We start from the raw sequence: 23,311 nt of genomic DNA, 5'->3' as shown, positions 1-23,311 counted from the left end.
AGAGGCATAAGGAAAATTCTAACCCCAAGCCTGACTGCGTAGCCCATGCTTGTAACCCCGGTGTACTAGTGCCTGGCTTTTCCTCCCCTAGTACCTCCCTGAATTCAGCTCTCCTCTTGCTGGCGTCTGGCTACCCGGATAGAAGAGAACACAAGCAGTAATGCTTCAAGGCTTCAGTTCAGCGGTTGGCTCCCCGGGAAGGCTCGGTCATCACTGTCACAGTTGTGGCCTCCCCGGTGTACCGTATTCGATGGTGGAGTGGGAAGAACACCTGCTCTGGATTTGAGGTGGTTTGTAACTGAGTCCTGCCTCTGCCTGGTATGTATGAGCTGTGCGACCCGAAGCCAGCCACAGTGTCTCCGAGCTTCAGGTGCCTCGTTTGTAGGTGGGGATAAGAACTCTCATTTTATTTAACACTCTGGGGATGTTTTAAGATCCAAATCAATAAGTTGATGTGTATGAAGCATTTATACAGTGTAAAATGCTTCACAGGCATTCGCTATTAGTTTAAGAAGTCAGGTTGAAATTCCAGTGGGAAAGCAGAAGGATGTGGGCTGCCTGGATATGGACAGAAACATGGCATCTGGGGCCTGGGTGGCTCAGTGGTTGAGCGTCTGCCTTCAGCTCAGGTCATGATCCCAGGGTTCCGGAATCAAGTCCTGCATCAGGTTCCCCACAGGGAGTCTGCTTCTCCCTCTGCCTGTGTGTCTGCCTCTCTGTATGTGTCTCCTATGGATAAATAAATTTAAAAAGAAGAAGAAAGAAAGAAATGTGGCAGCTACTGTGGCCATCTTAGTGAGCATCTCTCCACTCCTTTCCTGTCCAACCTGTGAGTCGCAGCCAGTCCTTCCCTCACTCATTCCTTCACTCATCACATATCCACTGAGTGCCCATCTGTATCAGGTACTAGACCTTGAATATACTAAAATGAATAAAGATACGATCCCATCTTTTCCTCCAGGAAACTCTTCATCTGCTGGGGAGACAGTTAAATTGAAAACTGTTATTGAACACCTGTCTTATTCGGTCACGTGTGACCTTTGTACTAGTTAACCTCCCCCCGCCCCATCTGTCTTACTCATTATCAACTAGTTTGGGCTGTAGTGTTCACATCTGTAACCTCCATATACAAGTTTGCTTCTGCATGCTACAGCCTATTGATTAGTTTGCCTGGGATTGTTATCACATTCATTTCACAAAGTTTTGCTCTTTCCATTTCCAGTTTTTATTTTATTTCTTCAGCATTTCCCGAATGCCTTTGTGTTTGGAAAGTTTCAGCTTTGTCTCAAAGCAATAATTACATCTCACACTGGTATCGTGTGTACTATGTGCCCAGTGCTATTCCAAAACTGAATGCACAGTGACATGATTAGCAGTCTATTTGATCTCTCCTTACATGTATCCATAGCATTTTCCTGGTTTCATAGAGTTCTTAGAGTTCTTACAAATATTTAAACCTTTGAATAAAAACATAAATGTATAAAAATGCAAAAGATGTTAAGTGATTAAATCTCCAGACATATGAATAATTCTTATGAATAGTTCTCTGCTCTGTATTGTACCACACAACAGTGACACATTTACTGTTACATGTTACATTCTGAGCTAATTTTAGAAAAGATTACATAAAATACACCAGAAACACATACATTTCTTATAAATGGCCAGGAGCTATTTGTGCCCTGTCAGCATCAATATTTATAAACCGTTGTGGATTTCACATGACCACTGGCTGGATTATTCATATGAACAACCTACCTACCTATCATTAACTGGAGAAACATGCCTCGGTCCTCCAGACACAACAGAGGTAGGGAAGGGAAAGCAGAAGGTGTGACCTGTATTAATGGAATAATGTAGGAAGTAGCATAGCTCAATTAAGAAGGAAAAGGAGGAAGAGTTTTGGAACATGGTGTTAGTCTGCTAGGGCTGCCATAATACCAAAATACCACAGCCTGGGTGGTTAAACAACAGGAATTTATTTCTCACAGTTCTGGAGGCTGGGAGTCTGAGATGAAGGTGTCTATAGGTTTGGTTTTTCCTGAGGCCTCTCCTTGGTTTGCATATGGCTGCATTCATGCTGTGTCCTTACATGATGTTTTCTCTGTATGATACATGCCTGGTGTCTTTCTGTGTGTCTGAATTTCCTCTTCTTATAAAGACACCAGTAAGATTGGGTTTGGGCCCACCCATGACACTTCATTTAACCTTGATTACATCCTTAAAAGACCTATTTCTAAATGCAGTGTCATTGGGAGTCAGGCTTCAACAGATGAATTTTGGGGCAACACAATTCAGCCCATCACAAACATCTTTAAAACCTGACTCCAATATCACACCCTCTGGAAAGCCTTCCCAGATTTTCTCAGGTAAACTTAATTGTAGGGATTCTCATATCACACTGCTGTCATGTGCTACATTGTGTTATAATGATCTTTTCTCCAGGCTGTACTTATCCCCTCCCCTGACTCTTAGACTGGGAACTTTTCAACTGGGAGGCTTTCTTCATTATCCCCATCACCCAGCAGTGGGTAGGTGCAGCAGACAAAGTAGTATTATAAGATGAGTCATCAGTGAAGTCAAGATAGAATGTATTGGGGTTCTCAAAAGAAACCAGCTGGGTATCTTCAAGCCAAGTGAGCAGAATGCTGAAAGGCTATCAAGTTAAAGGAAAGATTTGACCAACTATAAGTCCTGATCCAGAAACTAGGCATACAGACATGAGGAGTAGGATTAAAGGTGACTGAAGTGCTAAGACAATGTGTTGTATGTAGTAGGAAGAGTTCCTGAGTGCAGGAACCACGCAGTCAAGATTCAAATTCCATTTTTGTCTTTTATGGGCAAGGCATTCAATTGTTCTGAGTTACAGTTGGCGTCATAGTAACATGGGATAATATGAACTAGTTGGTAGGAGTGTCTGAGTTAAATAAAGAAACTCATGTAGAGAGCCCACTATCGGATCTGATACCCAGTGGGTGACTGACCAATGATAGAAACTTCCACCACCACACAGTCTCAAAGCCTCCAAAATGCTGCCTAGGTAATCAAGATGGAAATCCACAGAGACCTTAAGGACCGGAAAAAAACCAAACTGATTTGGAAACATCTGACCTGCCAGAGGGAGGCCTTCTAGATCTACCATGGCAGAGAAAAATTGTCATAGCATTACTAAGGTTGAAGTTTTCCTTTAAAAATTTACATTAAGCCTCCTTAGAGTTCAAATGAAATGCATTCCCATGATAATACTCAGAGCTTAATGCTCATAACATTTCAGAATAAAAAAAATCAGTTCTGTGTTTACTTTGTGCTTATTAAACAGAAAAAAGATGAAAGGAGCAAATAGAAGAAAGACAACCAAGATTATTTCCAATTTCTTGGGATATCCCTTCCACCTGGATGCTTTGATAATGGCATAGCAGAGAGCAAAGTGTAGGGTTATATGAAGCTCAAAAACAAGAGGGAAAAAGTCACTCACTTCTGTCATCCAGATGTTTCATTTGTAAGGTAACAAACAGCTAAAGGCTCAGGTATCAGAAGAAATGACTCCAGATTTAAATTGTCTTAATTTTTCACAGACCTGCAGAATCATAGAGTGCGAAGATCTCAAGAGAGTCATCTGGAAATTGTGTAAATTTCAAAACTCCTGGTTTGGTGTTTGTTTGTTTGTTTTTGTTTTATTTTATTTATTTTTTTTTTTGAGAACAACAGAAGAGGGAATTTTATCACCAGCCACAAGAGCCCATTCTGCTGTTTAAATATGCTCGCCTCAGAAAAATGCCTCTTAGAGCCTAAGTGTTTCTGCTGGGAAAAAAAAAATGCAGGTCATTTGTTTCACCCAAAGGGCAGATAATATGGAGTCTATTTATATAAAAGTGACTGTGTAACTTACTGAATGAGAGACAGTAAGGCTACTCTGACTTTGGAGCCCAAAGAACTGGGTTCAAATGTCAGTGCTGGCATTTGTCAGCTGTATGACCTCAGCCTAACTACTTGACTTAGTCGAACACCATTTTCCCCATTTGTACAATGGAGCCCTGGCTTCCAAGCATGCTGGGTAGTCCATGTAAGGAGCAAATAGTGAATATCAAATTGTGGTATGACAGTAGTACACTGTGCTATTTTTTTAAGTACTGAAATATCCTTGTATTTGTTGGTGTGCTTTTTTAATTTTTAAAGAAATTTGAAATTTGAGTTATTAATATCTGGAGAGCAAGATCAATGGTTCAATTATTCAAATTCTGTGAAAAGACAAGTCTAGACAGCTCCAGGCCTGTGTGAATAGCAATAAGCAACTATATTGTGGTCTTGCAAGGCTCCTATTGAAAGAATAATTATTATTGCACTTCAAAGAAAAGAATTTCTGAAAAGTAGAATATAAATGTGATGGTATGGAAATGAGTACAGGTACTTCAACATCAGATTTACCAAATATCTATAATGAAAATGCAGAAGGAAGACAAATCAACTGTTTTCTTTGGCAGGGATGGGGCTGGGGTAGGACATGCAGCTCCTTATCCACACAAAACCTAGTCTTTGTTGGGGTGGGCAGGGGAGAAGGAGTTATTCAAACAAGAACTCCTCGTACATATCACATAAGAGTGATAATTATTTGAAGGTGAAATTCGGATTAAAAAATTTACGGTGAGGCCCTAAGTATCCCTTCATCATTCTTCTGACTAGTCAGAAAATCACCAGAAAGAATTTTTTCAGCAAGAAAAGCTTGGACAAAAATATGTTTTCAACCCAGTGATGTCATTGACCCACTTTATTTTTTAACTAGCACATATTTAAAAATAACAAACAATATTTTTATTTTCAGCTTCCATAACTGATTAGGTTTTCTTGATTTATATGCTTTTAGTTTATATTTTGAATATTTATCTTAATGAATTTTTATTTGCCAATAATTTATATTACAGTTGGAATGTTTATCTTTTGTAAATTTACATTTTCCCCAGTGTTTATAACATATTTATAGATTTTTGTATTTAAAGTACATTAAATAGTTTCTTTGAGATTTTTATTTTATAAATTTTGTGCACTTTCAAAACAAAATGTTGATAGTATATAAAATAAATACTGAACTACAGAATTATTATCCTGCTGCAGCATTGTAATCACTAAAATGGAGTTAGCCATGCTGAAATTAATATGACATTTGGCAGGAAGATGGACTGACTCAAAGGAAGGGATCAACAGCCCAAATCAGCAGAAGCAAAGGGGTCTGACTTTTCTCTCACTCAAGACTGGTACCTTCCCTGCCTAATGTTAGCAGGGTATAGGGCTTTCAGGAGGATTGTATGCAGATATGGCATCAGGAGAGCTGTCAGATTTATTGATCAGGGAAGTGGGACAGTGTGATGTCAGGTACAACCAATATTCCACTGTGGGTTTGTAACGGGACAACCTGCAAGGATAGGAGATTGTGGTCTGGAAGTATATAGGAAATAGGGAAGCAGGCATCTACTCTACCTAAATTGCAAACCTGCCTTAAGGATTAAATGTCAGATAATCTCTGAGGACTCCACATTACACACCAGATATTATTATAATAGTGTTAGGTATAATAGTGTTGCATAGCTGTGGAACTCAGGGCAAAGTACTTAACCTCTTGTGACTCCATTTTCTCATCTGTACAATGGTGTTAACAGCAGTGCACATTTAACTAACACAATGGTGAAGAGTATTATGTAATTAATACATGTAAAGGGTTTAGAACCATCCCTATGGTTCATGGTAGGAATTCAGGATGCTATATGCCTCTCAAACAAAGTGATTATTAGTATTATCATCTTAAACCTAAGAACTCAGGCACATCTCAAGTAAGAGAGTGGTAAAATAAGAATTTTACAAATTACAGCATTTAACTTGTACTTCAAAAACAGAACTTTATAACCATGGTACAAAAATCAGTTGAAAATATTAATTTATAAAAATATAAAATGTAATACTATTCTATATAAATTACTAGCAGACAAGCTACTAAAAATAAGCTGTTATTTTGAAAAAAAAACTGAAAAGTAAATCATCTCTTAATGGTGTTTGTGCCTAACTTGGTGAGAGTTTAGCATGAGGGACTTTTAGTTTAACATGGGATTAGCATAGCAGAGGGGAGGCTTCGTGTACTCTAGGAGCCTGGAAGCAGTAGGAGGGGTGGTGGGTACTTAGCAGAGTGGAAGAAGTTAAGACCTGATTGGCTAGGGCGGGATGGGTAGGGAGCTTGAATGCCAACAACTCACCTAGTCCCCAGGGGAGTCAGCATCTGGAAAGAAGAGACAGAAGGAGATGGGGGCGGGGTTGAAACAGTGGAGAGGAAAACTGGATGAGGGGATGACAGAAAGGAAAATGAATTCTTAATTACAGTAAGAGGAAGCCAAGAGGTAATGCCTGAAATTGACAGCAATAGAAGTGTGCTATTTAGAAATATGGAGTTAAATAGCAGCAGAAGAAGCTAAAATGATGGGTCTCAGAGCCGTGGGTGTATAGAACATAGGGGATTGCTATTTTTCAACAGGAGATGTAGGACTCTTTGTTTTAAATATAATACATTAATGATTCTTTAAAAATTCAAGAAAATAGAATATATTTGATTAAACATAGTCATTATTATGGTCCGTTAGATAAGAGTCAAGACATGATCAAAATAGGAAAGGTTAGTCATAAGCTTTTCCTAAAGCAGACAACAATGACTCCGTAAAAGTGCCCTATCTGTATGTTTTACAATTAAAAACACCTTTCTGGAAACCAGGCTTAAAACTGTGTACCATGCATGTGAGAACCTGAGTCCCCTAGTCGAACTCTTTGTCTCTTCGGTTGTGGCTGTAGCCAAGGAACAAGATATAAAGCAGCTGTGTCCTTGTGAGGAGAGGGCCAGCCTAGGGGTGGGGTGGAGAAGTGACACTTTCCTAATGCAATGCCTTTCAAACTTGAGCCTGCATCAGAATCATCTGGAGGGCCTGTGAAAACAAGTGGGTGCTGGGCACCATCCCCAGAGTTTCTGAGTTAGTGGGTCTGGGACAGAGCCTGAGAATTTGCATTTCTAACAAGTTCCCAGGTGATGCTGATACCAGGGGTCCTGGGACCACACCTGGACAACCACTGGGCCAATACCAGAGAGCAAATGCACAGCAAGGGTAGGCTACATAGGACGACGGGCTGACAGAAGAAGCCCGATCCTGGGAAGGGGTTTGAATAGGCTTTGTGCTATGAGGGGAGGGACAGAGTGAGGAATCTAGGTGCCCTATATATTTCTAAGGCTGGTATTGTGATTTCTTTTAATAATCTTTCTAGTGCAGCCCAAAACTCCACTTGAAAGAAATGTCTGAGTCTCACAATTCTAATAATATGTGCCAAGAATAGAGCTTACCAATGAAAGTCTGAAAAATAGATTCAATTATCCTTCTCCGCTATTGACCTAAGCTGTGTCATTAGAGGCAGCAAGAGAGGTTGCGTGAATCACACATACATTTTACCAAGTATCTAAGAAGAAAGAAAATAGGTACAGAGTAGTAGCAGACCTCATCTAGAAGAGACTAATTGAAATGATACTTTTTTAAAAAAAGATTTATTTATTTGAGAGAGAGAGCAGGAGAGTAGGAGGAGGGGCAGAAGGAGAGAGAGAGAGAGAGAGAGAAAGAGAGAGAGAGAGAGAAATCCAAGCAGACTCCTTGAGCATGGAACCTGAGGCAGGGCTCAATCCCAGACTCTGACATCATGACCTGAGCCAAAATCAAGTCAGACGCTTCATGGATTGAGCCATCCTGATGCCCTGAGATGATCCTTTCTTTTAAAAATGATTAGGCCAAAAAAAAAAAAAAATGATTAGGCCACGTAACATTTGTCAATATTTTTAGTCAACATATTAATTTGCTTTATATGTGAATGCTTTTTGTTTCACAAGGGTCTACTGCGGTCAGAATTATAAATATAAACATAAGGTGTGTCATGGTTAGGGCATCCTGCATCTGGGGCTGATTTAGGTGGGTTGTGCTAAAGGCACAGAAAGGGAAAGTAAGGAGTGCTCAGCCCAGCACCAGCACTTTGAGGGAGATGACTAGCTGTTGACAGACTTCTAGGTCAGTGGGGTGTGACCCTGGACAAGTGAACAAGAGCTTTAGTTATCTCATCTGGAAAGTGAAGATAATAGTGGTCCATACAGCACAGTGTACGAGTTAGCATTGTATCTGGCACATGTGTTGTGCTAAAAGGATATGAACCATAATAAGATAAAAACAAGCTCTTTGAAGTCAGATTAGGGTTCATATCTTGGCTGTCACTTAGTAGTGGTTCCCTTGGGCAAGTTATTGAAACTTTCTAAGGGGTAATTGTGTTAAAATAGGGATAATAATATATAATCTTATAGGATTAGTCCAAGGATGAAATGAAAGCAAGTATGATAGTATGCATATCCCTTGGCAATTTTTAGCACTTGGCAAATGAACTTATCACTACAAATATGAAATCTAACAGTTATGAATATTAGTTTTCCTCATCTGTGGAAATGGAACAAATATCTCCCCCATCCACTTCCAGGTTTTGTGTGAGGCTGAAATAAGATAATGAATATGAACAAAATTTCTATTCATTCATTCACTCATTCAACAAGTGTTTATTGTGCATCTTTTATGTGCCAGATTATTCTAAGTGCCAATAATCAGTAATACACTTGTAAACAAACAAGGATAAAATTCCTGCCCTCATGGAGTTTATGTTTCTGCCACTAGAGTGGAGGAGGGACAGGTGAATACATGAACAAATATATGAAGCTCAGGTAATGGAAAAGCGTTAGGGGAAAGTAAGGCAAAGTGAAGAAGATGGGGCTGCGGTGGAGCAGTTGTGCTATTTTGTAAAAGATGGTCAAGGAAGAAAAAGCCAATCAGTGGCACTTGAACAGACAGAATGGACAGAATGGGGAAGTCAGGCAGATGTCTAGAGGACAGTCCAGATGCAGTGATAGTCAGTCTACTACCCCTGGGATAGGAGCATGTTGAGAACATTCAAGAGGTTAAAAGGAGCCCAGTTTGGCTAGAGCCACTGAGGGAGATGGGGTGTGTATGCCTGGGATCACATGGGAATTTAAAGGCCATGTGTTATGGATTCAGCTGTGTCCCCTCAAATTCATACACTAAAGCCCCAGTGCTCGGGGGATCCCCGGGTGGCTAAGTGGTTTAACACCTGCCTTCGGCCCAGGGCTTGATCCTTGAGTCCCGGGATCGAGTCCCACATCGGGCTCTCTGCATGGAGCCTGCTTCTCCCTCTGCCTGTGTCTCTGCCTCTCTCTCTCTCTCTTTCTCTCTCATGAATGAATAAATAAAATCTTAAAAAAAAATAAAGCCCCAATGCTCAATGTTATATTAGGAGATAGGGCTTTTCTGGAGGTAATTAAGGCTAGATGAGGTCATAAGGGTTGGGTCCTAATCGAATAGGACTGTTGTTTTTATAAGAAGAGCTATCTGTGTATATAGAGAGAGGAAGTGCCATGTGAGGACATAGAGAGAAGGCAGCCATCTGCAAGCTAGGAAGAGGGATCTCACCAGAAACCAAATTAGCTGGCACCTTGGTCTTGGATCTTCTAACCTCCAGAACTGTAAGAAAATAACTGTCTGTTGTTTAAGCCACCTGGTCAGAGATATCTTGTAATGGCAGTCCCAGGAAATGAAAAACCATGCAAAGACTTTGAGAAAGGCAGTCATTAGAAGGCTTTAAGTAAGGATGGAATGTTTGAAAGGACACTTTTGCTTGGGTGTGTTAAATATGAGGGAAAGGTTGAAAGTTAAGAAATGAGGTAGGAAGTTATTACAATAATCCAGTTGAGCACCTGAAAGACCAGAATTGTCATGCACTAAGATGAAGAAGGCTACAGAAGGAGTAGCTGTGGTAGATAGCCAGAGTTTGATCCTTTATTCATGAAGTTGGAGTTACCTAGCCAACATCCAGTGGAAATGTTTGGGGGTGCAATGAGTCCTAAATTCAAGAAGAGTGAGAGGGTTGGAGGCAGAAATGTGGAAAATATTAGCATATGGATGGCATTTGAAGCCATTAGATAGCATGATAAAATCTCTAAACAATAAAATGTTAAATATTTATAAGGATGTGCATAAGCGAGTTGGGGTTTGGTATCTTTCTGTATTTAGCGACTTTATAGCAATCCCACTCATAGTCTTTCTCCTCCGTACTTTACTAGTAACATATCATGGCACTATAAAATGGGATAAGAGGAGATATCTACGCCCTGTCAGTCCCCTGCAAATTGAGTATTTTTCTCTTTCCATAAATTACAGAGATGTCCCAGTTGCCAAATCTATTGATAGGTTTGCTTATCAGCTATTCCACACTTAACTATGTGTTGAGTACTGTGCTAGTAACTGGGGAAACAATGAAAAAGATTCACCAGCTTCAGTGAGTCACACATTTTCAACACAGTGTGATAAGGGTGATGACAGAGAGACACACAGGGACTCTTGGAATCCCTGGGGAGAGGGGCCTAAATCTTTTCACTGGAGTCAGCAAAGGCTTCCTAGAGGAGGTACCATCTGGTATGAGTTTGAGGCAAGAAGTTGGTATATGCAAGGGTGAGTGAGACTACAGAGCCAGCCTGAGCACTAGCACAGAGAGGAAATGGCAGGTTGGTGTATTGGTTAGGACAACATGCAGGTCAGGGGGTTGGGAATAACAGAGGAGATGCAGGGGGGAATCAACATAGGACACTGGGATGTCAAATCCCTATATCCTCAAATTCCTTCTTATGGAACAAGGGGTTAACTTCCACCTTGCAGGGAGGAGGGTGTGAATGGTTTTAACAGGGGAAGTGTTTACAAATTAATAATAGGTGTCAGAGTCATTTCAGGAAATAACCTCAAAGAGGGGGAAATTTTTGCATGTGAAGGAATCTTCATGTATTACCATCAAAAGTGAAATATTGCAAGGAAATCAACCTTCAGCAATACGGAAATGACCAGATGAATTATGGTGAATCTCCTCAGTAATAGTCCATTTACTCAATGGAGTATTACTCAGTCATTTAAAGTGATTGATATGAACAGAATCTTGCACCATAAGAAATGCTTATGATATTAGTGAAGCAAACAGTCATATAAGATACCATCTACATAAAGATCAGAAGAAACACACCCAAATGATGGATCATGGCTATTTTTTGTTTGTTTGTTTGTTTTTCTTATTTCTAAACATCATGTAATATGTTTAGATTAGTTTTAAAATTAAAATTAATGAATATATAAACAATCAGAAAGTTGCTTACAAAAGCATATTTTTGTTACTTTTCATTAATAAAAACAATATTAACTTTTATTAGAGTTAAATGAGGAGATAAGCTCAATGTTCATATAATTTTTTTTATGCGTTACAGGTTTTCAGCGGTCTTAGGTGAGGAATGTCAGAGACATAGCTGGGACCTGCTGAGAAAGCATGTCCTCTGAGAGGGAGAACCAGCCACTACTCTTCAGACTCTGACACACAAGCCATTTCTTGATGCTCTCAGTTTGGGTCTGGGACAAATACTGTCCTCATTACCACTCAGCTTAGTTTTGACCTCCTCTCGATAATCTGCTATGCTAGAGAGGGGGTGCAACCATTCAGGACTATCTCCCATTTTCTAATCCACAGGGATTGAAGATAAAGCTCAGCCTAATCACAGAAGAAGACACCAAAGCAAGTAGGGAATGGGCCTTTGGAAGGGGGCTGAAGACTAGGTAGAAGTCTAAAGGCATTCCAGGTAGAAGAAAATAAGTGTGTGTGTGTGTGTGTGTGTGTGTGTGTGTGTCTGTGAGAGAGGGGGGTGGGAGAGGGAGAGAGGGAGAGAGGGAGCTGAATGGTGGGAATGGCAGAGAGAGAAGATTCTACATGAATTTGGGAAGTTAGGACAGGGCCAGATTATGAAGACCTTTAAAGTCTCTATTAAGGTACTTTTGCAATTCCACTAGGCAAAGGTGAGCCACTGACAAGTTTTCAGCAGAGGAGTGCCCCTTTTATATCTGTAGTTAGCAGGATACTCAGAGGGTGATGCAGAGTGTTTGGAAGTAGTGAGACTAAAGGCTGAACACTTATGACACCCATAAGACAATGGACCTTGGACAAAGGCAATAGCAGCTGGGAGTCATGCTTTCCTTGAACGAATACCTTCTGAGCAGCTCTGTGAGCGCTGAGGATGTATTGCCAAAGGGGAGACAGACAGGTCCCCACCCTCAGGGAGCTTATAGTACAATGCACTCGAGAGGGAAGGTAATGTTTTAGTATGTTTCAGAGACAGAATCAGCAGATACTCTCTGCCTACAAAGTCCAGCAGAAATCACACCAGATAGGCCATTTTTCTAAAGCCTATAACATCCATTCTCCTAATTGCAGCTAAAAGAAAGTCTCCATAAATACACTGGAAAAGACAGGCATGATGGGCGTGGGCTTTCTCCCCAGCACGTGAAGTCTGATGTTCTTGGTTTGATTAGTTTCATCAGGGGCCATAGTAGAGCCTGCAGAAGCATGAGAAGGGGTGGAGTAGAGGCTTGTGGGCAGAAAGAGAAGAATGGAGAAACAAGTCACATGAGTTTTAGGCTCAGCTCTGCATAGCATTTGCTGTGTGATTTAACACAAATCACTACTTCACTTGGAGACTCATGTTTCTCATCTGCCAAAAAGGAAACTGAAGTAGATAATCTGAGATCTCTTCTAGTCCTAGAATGTCCTGATACCATTTTTTTCCTTGAAATTTCTAAATGAACCAGTATTTTCAAGGGATGTGATGCACTCTTATTCATGCTTTTTATTTAAATGTATTTTACCAATTTACATTTCTATAACCATTTAAACTTTACTAAATATTTTCACATGCATATTACCACTTGCTCATCATAGCCACCCCTGGCTCCAATTTTTACAGGTGAGGGGATTGCAGGTACATGAGCAAGAGAAGAGGGAGACACAAGAAACCAAGTCCATACAGATAAAGTGAATGTTAAGTCAGGCTTTTAGTTCCAAAGTGGTTCTTTTATCCACTTCAAAAAGCTCAATGCATTAACCCGAGAGCCTATTCCCCTGTTCTAATCAATCCATGTTTAGGATTTAACAACTCAAACAGGATATTAGGTAAGTCAAATAGGTTCAGCACCAAGAACTCACTAAAAGAGAAGAATGACTACATTTTATTGAACCTAATTTATAAGCCATCTGTAAGCATTACCTTCAATGGGACACCCAGAACTAGTGTCCCCAGCTAAAAGACACTGATAAATAAAGACACCAGCATTTCAGTAACATTAAAGCTGCGTGTTAAACACAGAAAGGTGAAGAATCTAGGGGCACAGAAGCTCTGGATGGTCTTTTTATTTCCCCTGATAATGTTCACAGGAAGATACACGCTTGGCCTCAACAAAATTGGCTGTCAAATAAAATTCCTATAGAGATTTCCTTTGAAAGAATCATATGGCAGCAAATTTAGACACTCTTATAATATTTGGTGCCTATATAGGTTAATCCTGGTTACTTGCATTCAAACGCACTCCTGGAATTAGCGAGCTTCACAAAGCTCTGAATGTGATCTTAATTTTCTCATTCCTAGAAACGAAAATAATTTCTTCTAAGGTTGCTAGAAGGGTAAAACTCGCAAAGTGAGGCCTGAGGGTAGAGGTGGAATAAGTGGGGTGAGGTTAGTTCACTGCAGAGGAGCCAGCCAGCAGAGTTTGCTGCTTTACCTAAGACTTGGTCTCATTCCCCTTCCTGACATTCTGACATTCTTACACTTTGACTATGGTTTGGCTTCTCCATGGATGTATCCCAAAGTTTAGTGGTGTTATTCTCTCCCCAGTTCCCTCTCTGGGTGGTTCAGTCCATCCTGGATGATCTCTTAATTATACATGTATCAGGCACATTTGTCTACCATCTGTTCAGAACAGATCTTGTAATAGTCTATTTGCACCCAATTTTTTATTATTTTATCATCCTTCCTTTAAGTCTTAGCTCAGCAGTTTACCAGCTGTAGGACTTTGAGTAAATTGCTTTGCCTCTCTGATCCTCATTATACTTATCTATAAATGGTGGTAACAATAGCTTACTTATATGTCTGGGGTGGGGTTTATCATCATTAGTATATCGGGGTTCTCAGTGATTCTTTATTAATTCTTAAAGTTAGATGCCAGAAGTAAAAATTTGGAAGAAAACCCCTCAAGAATCTATTAAACCATGGACCTGGCACCATAGAACATAAAGAGTAAGAGAAGAATGCAAACAGACAACACCATGTTAAGTGATTTAGTAAAACATTTCCCTGTTCCCCAAAGGATACAGACATTCTACACAGGATTGTTGCTGGCCTTCTTCACCCATGGGAAACTGATTCTCTAACCCATAGGTGTCTACTCTGATGTAGCTTGTACCAAGAAGTGGGGGGCCTGAGTTGACCAGATGCCCTGGTGGACCTCATTATGTTTTCTTGTGTCACTCTGAAATAATAAGATCCCCTTCCACAGACCTCCCTCTATTCTAGTCCTTTGCTTAGCCTTCTTAGTCTGTGCTTATTATTATATCCACTCCCTCCCTCAAGCCCCGATCTTCTCTTATCACCTTCAGTGTCTATTGGTTCAAATTCATTTTCTCCCCAACACTAAAAATAAGAATCCTCATGTTACAACTCCATCCGTTGCCTGGAGATAACATTCAGCTCTTCACACGCAGGCAGACCTCCTCCAGCTGTGCCAATTTAATCCTGTTCTGTTGCTTCGTTCATTTTGAATAGGATACCTCTGGCAGGTGAGGTGTTATGAACATCAACATGTTAAATCTTCAGTAAAGTAATTCTCCTGGGCATTTTTCCCCCATTTCATTTTGTCCAGGATGCTGTCATAATGTCTACTGACATTTCTAGACTTTCCCCTTGAGTTCCTTGGCAATTCATTAATACATGCACCCACCAACAAACATTTTCTTGAGGACCCACCATGTGCCAGTCATTGCAGTACAGTACTCATTTGATGCTCGTGAGAAGCCAGGATGTAGGTGTGTGGTGAGTGTGTGTGTGTGTGTGTGTGTGTGTGCATGCAGTGCACACATGCAGTGAGGGGAGGGTAAGCCAACTACTTCTTCAACTTTGGCGGTTGTTCAATGATAAATGTGTGTAGGGGAGCAGGGTGAGGGTTGGCCACAAATGTGGCTTTGAGCTGTCACACACATCCTCCACATCTTTATCTGGCAGCCATATACCTGCCAACTACAGAGACTTTTCTAACCAGGTTTGTGAACTCATAATTATTTGCCTATGCCACACTTAAGAATAGGATGTTCCCAGAGTCATCCATCCTACTCAGATGGAAGGCCACCTCCACCAGAGAGGACAGAGAGGCTCTTTCTTTGAATGGAAATCAAAGAAACATAACAGTTTCATTTGTATATTTTTTATTTCAAGGGATGAAATCCCTTTTAAAACTCCCTTCATTATAACTTTGAGTTCCTTTTAGCAGTCATCTCAATAATAGGCTCTTCTATCATGTTCTACATTTTGCATCTGATTTTTATTAGTTTTAAACTCTGGTTCAAATAAGAGAATTTTTAGTCATTCTTTCATATTTAAGTGTTTTGCCCTTTTGGGTCAGCTCTGTAATACTATAAGTGATTTTGATATATACGTTCATCTTATAAGGAACCACCGTTCATTCAATTTCTTCAACCTAAATCTTTGAGAAACAATTTAGGTAAAAAGTTACTATGTTAGACCCTGAAGAGTATAAGAATTTAGGTTATAGCTGTTTCAAAGTATTTATTTTCTTTTTTTTTTCAAAGTATTTATTTTCATTAAAAAAATAAGAGTGCCCTGATTTGCTACTCTCTTGTGAATTCTAAGGTTCAACATCTGATCATAATTGGCATTTCCCTAACCTAGGTGTGAGCTAATCTGAGACTGGGGAGACAGATATCAAGAACACAGGGCCTCAAACATCCAGAGCTGCTCAGGGATCACTGGACTCACACGGGGCCTGAGAATAAGAAGGTCAGCTATTAGTACACCTATGTTAAAGCTGGAGCAACTGAAGTCTTCAGAAGCTACTAGCAAGCAGATCCAGTCAGCCCTCTGTGGCGGCAGAAGACAGGCACAGGTCTTCAAATTCTAAATTCTGTGCTTCCCTCCACTCTTACTATATCACACTGTACCTTGTAAACATTCAGAATCAAGGTATTGTCTTCACAAGGCATGAGGAGGATGAAGAGGAGAGGGGTCTGGGGAAATGGAATGGCTAGGAGAGCCTCTCTAGTATGTTCATATTTATAGGGTTAATTTATGAAGAGTCTGATTCTGAAGCTTCAAAAGGTGAGAAACCAGAGGAAAAAAACTCCAGGGGGTGAGGTCAAACAGTGAGTTTATGCAAGCATTTTGGGTTGAGAGGGGCAGAAGTCCTAGGGAGAAAGTGAGATATACCCTGGGTTGAAAAACAACATTTCTGGAATATGGATTTAATTTCTCTTTTGCTATATCACAGAAAGAGGAATGGTGGGTGGGAGGTAGAACAGAAATGGGCCGCCTTATGGAGTGCAGAGTTCCCCATTATAAAAAGCTTATGAGCAACTGAATCAGGTGAGGATCAACCACAGAAGCAGAAACAAGCACTGGTAGATATACACACATACACAAACCCATATATAATCCTCCAGTGCTTTGTTCTATTCCTCTGCTCAATAAATTCTATATATAAAGGATATATACTATTTATAATACTACATATATGCAAAATAAATATATATGTGGTATTTATTTACTTTTTGTGGTATTTATTTAATAGTGTAATTTGACCTTAAGCAATTGTGGAAACTGGTTAAACAGTCTGTATGTCTGTTAATCATGTCTGCTGCTGGAGTTTGAAGCCCACTGGGTGGGTGATTAGGAAGGAAAGATGGATATAAATAATGGGGAGAATCAGGAGCAGCCTGGAAGCCATAAGCATGCACTGAAAGAAATTTCATGGAAACTAACTGCGACCTTGGCTTTCACTGCTTCCCAGCTTGCCCATGTGGATGAACTGCTGTAGCAGGCGCCTTTTCTCAAGTAGCTAAACACACATATCTGGATGAAGAGTTGGAGAAGCTGGAGGAGCATCCAGGAAAAGGGAAAGTAGTCACGGGCCCAGATGCTCCTTCTTGCCAATCAGGTGAGTCAGCAGATCGGCAACAACATGTGAGCTGTAGAGTGGCTGCAGCTTCCCTTCTATCCTCCAATCTCCCAAGTCTCCCCCATGTTCCACTCTCACTGGAAACATAAAGGAAATTGAATTCTGAGTAGGGTAATTCAATCCAGCCACACTGGCATACTCTCTGGAAGAAATATTGTATCTGGGGCAGGGTTGACTTAGATGCTCTCCAGATGCCCAGCCAAAATTCAGGGAGCCCAACATGCCTTCTGACTGTTTGGCACCTAGGTGACTGTCTGGCCAGGGAAGACTTTTGTGAATCCACACATTTAGCTTCTTTTAATGCCTTCATCACCAGGAATTTCCATTTTCTAAGCCCATTCAAAGAGTAGGAGAGTGTCTTTCTAGCATCTCCCTCTCTTATTGCCAAAGATCAACACATCTGCCTATTACATTTCAAGGATTTATAATAGCATATATTATAAGCAACAGCAGCTAACATTCAATGACAATATATAAGGTGCTAGACTCTTTTATATACACTCTTTAATTAAATTCTTACAACAATCCCATATGAAAAGTATTATTGATACCTTAATTTTACTAATGTGAAAATTCAACTTTAAGGAAATTGATTTGTTCAATGTTAGACAACTATTATGTGTTGAAGTAGAGATTCCAATCTAAGACATTCAGCTTTGGAAAGCAACACTGCCACCATTAAAAATACCAGATACAGAAAGCTACCATGTGGTGAAGAACAAGTTTTTACAGTTGAACCCTCTGGTATCAAGAATCTCCTACATCCAACTAAGTTGAAGAATGTGCAATTTTATCCTTTGTAGAGGAACAGTAGAAGTGTAAACAGAATCTGAGAAAACAAAACTAATAAGGTGGCAAATAGGAGGCACTAAAGAGATGAATTCAAAAAGGAAAAAAAAAAAGGGGAAGGAAGACTAGTGTGAAAAAATTTTCCTATCTTATTACTATCTCACTATGATGACATAATAACTAAATGAACTCAAATGGACACATTTAGTTAACATAGTAAGTGAAGAGCCAACAGCTCAGTTATGTCAATTGGTAGCCTTCAAGCAATTTCAAAAGGTACATGGCATTAAAGCTCCAAAAAACACCAAGGGATGGGGACAGTGGTTTTAGCAATTATTTAGAATTGGGTCCCTGGGAATGCCTTCTGCGCATGCTCAGGATGGGTCACTACAGGGCTGGCTAATGAGAATAGGTAGGCGATCCTTCAAGACTATTTCCAGGAGACAATGATAGCACAGAAATCTTGGAAAATCACTGAGTGCACGCTGGGATATAAAACTCTGGCTGCCATGGAAATGGAACAGGCCAAGTGTAGCTTCTAAACCAGCATCTGCAATGTGCAGCTGAGCAGCTCTGGTTCCATGTAGCTTGGAGCAGCTGCTCTGTGCAATGCCCAGCCTCAAATTCTTGCTCCTCCAGCACAGTACTGCTCATCCTCTGATGCACCCTTCCTCTCAGCACCATCCCCAGCATTGCTCTTCTGGGCTTATTTCTGTCTGGTCTATATGATCGTTGTTTACCTCTCTGAGTTCCTTGAGCAGAAGGACTGTAGCCTGCATTTTCTCATGTTTCTATTAATGACATTTCAAGTATCTCAAGAATGTTCTAGAGCTTAGTCACTGCACTATTCTCTCTTCACAGCACAAAACCTCCTGACTCTGTGGAAGCCCAGAATTCCTTCCTTTCCAAAGCCTCTCAGAGTTCTCTATTCTCTGTCTTCACTGACCCTGCCCTGGTTTATCTTCTCATCATCTCTTTCTAGGAATACAGGAATAATCTTCAAATATCTCTTCCACTACCTTCAAGGCATGAAATTTGTTTCTGCTTCAAAGGGACAGGATGTTCTTAAAATGAAGACATGGTACTGAGGACTGCTCCCAGAGATGAATATCTGGGGTTCCATCTCCTTCCAAAGCTAAGCTTCACTTTTTTTTTTTAATACCACGTGAACAGTTTTTTCTCAAAGAAGTGCTTCCTTCTTTGGCCTGTTGATTTACCTTTCCTATATGAACAAGCCAGAAGAATACTGCTGAGCCCTTCAACTTTGACCCACATGGGAACACAGATCACTGGAGCAGCCCCAATGTTTAAAAAGCAAGACTTTTAAAACAACAAAACATACCAGTTGGTGATACGGCTACCATGCACTTATATATTTCCACCCTTCAAAGCTCTTTTGGATACACTGTCCTTAACAATCACAGAAGATGGATATTATTGTTCCCATTTTATAAATAATACAAGAGAGTCTTGGAGCATTATGATGGCTTGTGTGGTATCTCACAGCTGGTTAGTAACAGAGTTCAAGAATAAAACCTTAAATTCCCAGTCTAGGTAAGGCACACATGTGAGAAAGCTTTTGACTCCATTATTCTGGGTGTTTACTGATTTTAAACTTTTAAGTCATCACATATCTATATATTTTAAACCTTTGTCTATAGGCAGAATGCATTAGAGAGATTTATTAGACAGGCAATCTGGAAAAGATGACTGTTTTCAGAAGCTACTGCTCCCCAGTCCTCCTTAGGTGGAAAACCTTAATTTGTCTTTCCAAATGCACTCCACCTCAGAGAATAGCTTTGTGGATGCAAAAGCAATAATAAAAGACCAAACTCAGTCCAGCTGCAAATGATCAGGCTCTTCTTCTCTCCATTGTGGTAAATTATAGGCTTCTCTCAGGTCCGCAGTTGCTTATATGTCTGGTGAGCTGTTCTGAATAACCTGGCCAGCTACAGGGGAGAGTGTTAGCCCCAGCCCAACCCCCCATTTCTCATTTAACTCTACTCATTAGAGGAGGCTGGGGTGCAAGCCAGGTTAACATGTCAATAAGTCACCAAGGAAATGCAAAAATTGACAGCTGAGGAATCCCAGCTCCCAGCCTTCTCCACTACACAAACCCTCACAAAACAGGTTTCTCAGCCTCCTTGCCAGGTCACTTAAATGAGTAGTGACATTTGAGTCCCTGAGAGTAATTAATTTCCTCTGTCTCCAATAGCACCTCATATTTTTAATGAATTTTTACAAGTCTCAGATCCTCCAGCCTCCAGCTCCCTTCCCAGTCCCGTTCTTCCCCAAGGTCCCATAACGAATAGCTCCCACTCCTATTTGCCTTGTAAACTCATATAGACTGGAAATGATAAATACATTATCTGGGCTTTTTAACGGACCATTGTTTAATTTTCTATGCTTGTCTGGTTGGGGAAGAGATGAATATTACCTTGTGGAGAATAAGATTTCTGTTCCATTTAAGGGGGGGTTAGGGGTAATCTATGGCAGGAAAGCAACACTCTGTTCATCCTAATAGGCAGTGCTAATTAAAAGTGTTCAGAAGGGACATCCATCTACCAGTCTGTGATTCATTCAGCATTATCCCTGGTAAACAAGAAATAGATACTGCAATGAATGCTTCTAATTTGTCAAAAGAATAGGCATTTTCAATTGTGCCTTCTTCTCATCCTGTGTGAAGTACAGATTTCAGTGTTGCCATCATTTAAAAGTTTAGGACCTCAAAATAATAGTACTTGCTCTTAAGCTTGTAAATCTCCAAGTCTGTTTTCTATATAGAAACATTTATCTTACATATGGTTTGACTTTAGTTTCAACAATTGAGAATTGCTCTTTCTGTTGGTAATATATTTAAAGCGGAAGGCATTTGAGGAGAGCTAATATAGTTGTGTTTAAAATCAAACCAATTTGAGACAACATACGAGGAGAGGCTAAAATCCAGTCAGGAAAACTTAAAACTCCTAATGATGCTTAAAGAAAAGGAGAAAGGGAATTTCTCACCACAGAGTAGATAGAAAAGCTGCCCCAAGCAGCTATTCCCGAAGGCTCCATGAACCCTCTAAGGTGTTTTAAGAAGGAACACAAAACATAAAAGCCATCACTTGAAGAGGACTCAGAGACATCTGTGAGTCATTTTTGAAGAGAGGAAGATTTTCCTAATACCAGCAAGTCAACCAGCCTCAAATATTTACCTTTGTGTTGTGCAAAAGAGTCGCTTAATCATGAAGACTTAGAGCCAGGGATCACCACCATGTCTTGCTGGATGCTGAAAACAAATAAAATAAGATGTTTAAAAAAGTAAACAATTATTTATTGGTCTTGTTTTTATTCCCTCTCTTTCGCTAAAGAAATATTTACTAATTTCCTACCATATATCAGGCACTGGAAAGACAGTAGTGTATAAAACAAAACCACCACCACCACCAAAAAAAAAAATCAACAAAGACAGTCCATTTTAAGTACTCCGCTAGAGAGGGTACACAATACCTCTAAGATAGGAGGGATCAGGATGTGTGTGTGTGTGTGTGTGTGCGTGTCTGTGGTTATCTCTTCCTCACAAACATGTGTACACATTCACATGCATATCTACACATACACAGAAGTGTGTAGGAATTTTTAAAGAACTTCTCCAATTTGTAATTCATCTGACTTTCTTAGAGGCTTTAGCTCTTGCCTTGAGATCATTAAAGAAGAGGGCACTGGAGAAAATGTCAAGAGTCTTTAAAGTGATCATACCCTTTCATCTGTAATTCACCTTCAGGACTCCTTTTCAAGGAAACAATCATGAATTCAGGCCAATATTTATGCACACAATGATATTTGTAAGAGAGAAACAACCGATAAAGGAAGGATAAAATGAATGTTAGTATTTCTACATGGAAAAATATTATGCACATACAAAAATAATTTTAAAAAATTTTAGGATTGAGAAAATATGTGTAATATAGTAAAATTATAAAATTTGAGCTCATCCATGTAGAAGTTGGTCTTAAAAAATATACCAACTGTTAACAGTGGCTCTCGGCAGCATGATTATAGGTTATTTTTCTCTTGTCCTTATACTTTCCAAGTTTTCTACAAAGATGATGTATTATTTTCTAGACAGTAAATAAACATACAAATAGAAGTTTGAGGTGCAACATCGCCATTTCTGTGTCACTTCTCCTGCATCCCCCTATTAAATGGGAGACTCTACGCTCTCCAGCATCAATTCCAATCTGCAGGTAACACTGCCCTGGGATTGTCTATTTCCATCTCTGCCTCTCTCTAGTCTTATCAACCCTTATTTCCTGGAAACATAGTCCAGAGACAAGTTCATGGTCACCACTCAATGTTTGCTGCATAAAAGAGCGAGTAAGTGAATGAATGAAGACTTAATAAATGGAACTATCTCGATGAAAATTACATTAAGAAAAATGTTCATTCAAAATAATTGGTGACAATAAAAATTAAGTTTCATCTGGATTCACAGAAGATAAAAGAAGTTGGAAAGCAGAGAGATAACCATTTTTCAGGGAAGACAGTGAAACTGAAAAAAAAAAAAAGTAAAAGAGCCTATGGTTAAAAAGAGAAAGAGAGAAGGAGAGAGACTCAACATAATGGAATATCACAGCCTACTGAACTTCCAATATATTCCAAGACCAAGAATCTGCTTAAGGCAGGAATATTTATCTAGCAACAACATCCCATTATGGCAACTCCATTATTTTACATGTTTAGACTTACATATACATACACTAAGTAGATATTTGTTATTAGTTTTAATCAGCAATGGATGGTTGACTTCCTACTAAAAGAAAACAAAAGCTAAAGGATAGATCATTGTAATGTTTTATACAGATTCAATTTAGTTTATTCATAAAACTAATGAAATAGACTCAGGATATTAAGTTACAGTTATATTTTTCTGGGGGTAGATCTGGTTTGAATCTCATATCTTTTAAGAGATAGAAAATCTTGGGCAAGTTATTTGACCTCTGTCAGGCTCAGTTTTCTTACTTACGTAAAATAGGATAATAATAATACCAACCTCATAGGGTTATTGTAGGAAACAATTAAAATGAGAGACAGCATAGCATTCAAAATAGACTTCAAGCTCAGGATGCCTGGGTGGCTTAGCCACTGAGCCTCTCCCTTTGGCTTGTGGTGTGATCCTGGAGTTTCAGGATTGAGTCCCACATCAGGCTTCCTGCAGGGAGCCTGCTTCTCCCTCTGCCTAGGTCCCTGCCTCTCTCTGTGTGTTTCTCATGTATAAAGGAATTTAAAAAAAAATAGACTTCAAACTCATGCTTGTTTACATCAGAACCTGGAGCTCTTAACATATACCAGTCTTCCTTGTAGTGCCTTGTAGT

The 23,311-nt window shown here is 39.8% G+C and overlaps 1 protein-coding gene across 11 annotated transcripts in view; it reads right to left on the bottom strand.

Annotated features, from left to right (window-relative positions):
• DAB1 (DAB adaptor protein 1) overlaps nucleotides 1–23,311 on the bottom strand; it is a 1,107,850-nt gene that overhangs the window by 567,898 nt on the left and 516,641 nt on the right. For all 11 annotated transcript variants that reach the window (XM_072730801.1, XM_072730799.1, XM_072730814.1 and 8 more), the window contains one exon: nucleotides 21,152–21,225. The gene's annotated coding sequence lies outside the window, so the exon portion shown is untranslated. The remainder of the gene's footprint in view (nucleotides 1–21,151; nucleotides 21,226–23,311) is intronic.

Source organism: Vulpes vulpes, chromosome 12 (genome assembly GCF_048418805.1).
Source record: "Vulpes vulpes isolate BD-2025 chromosome 12, VulVul3, whole genome shotgun sequence".
NCBI lineage: Eukaryota > Metazoa > Chordata > Mammalia > Carnivora > Canidae > Vulpes > Vulpes vulpes.
The sequence above is the reverse complement of the archived record's forward strand: the minus strand, read 5'-3'. Positions and strand labels throughout refer to the sequence as shown.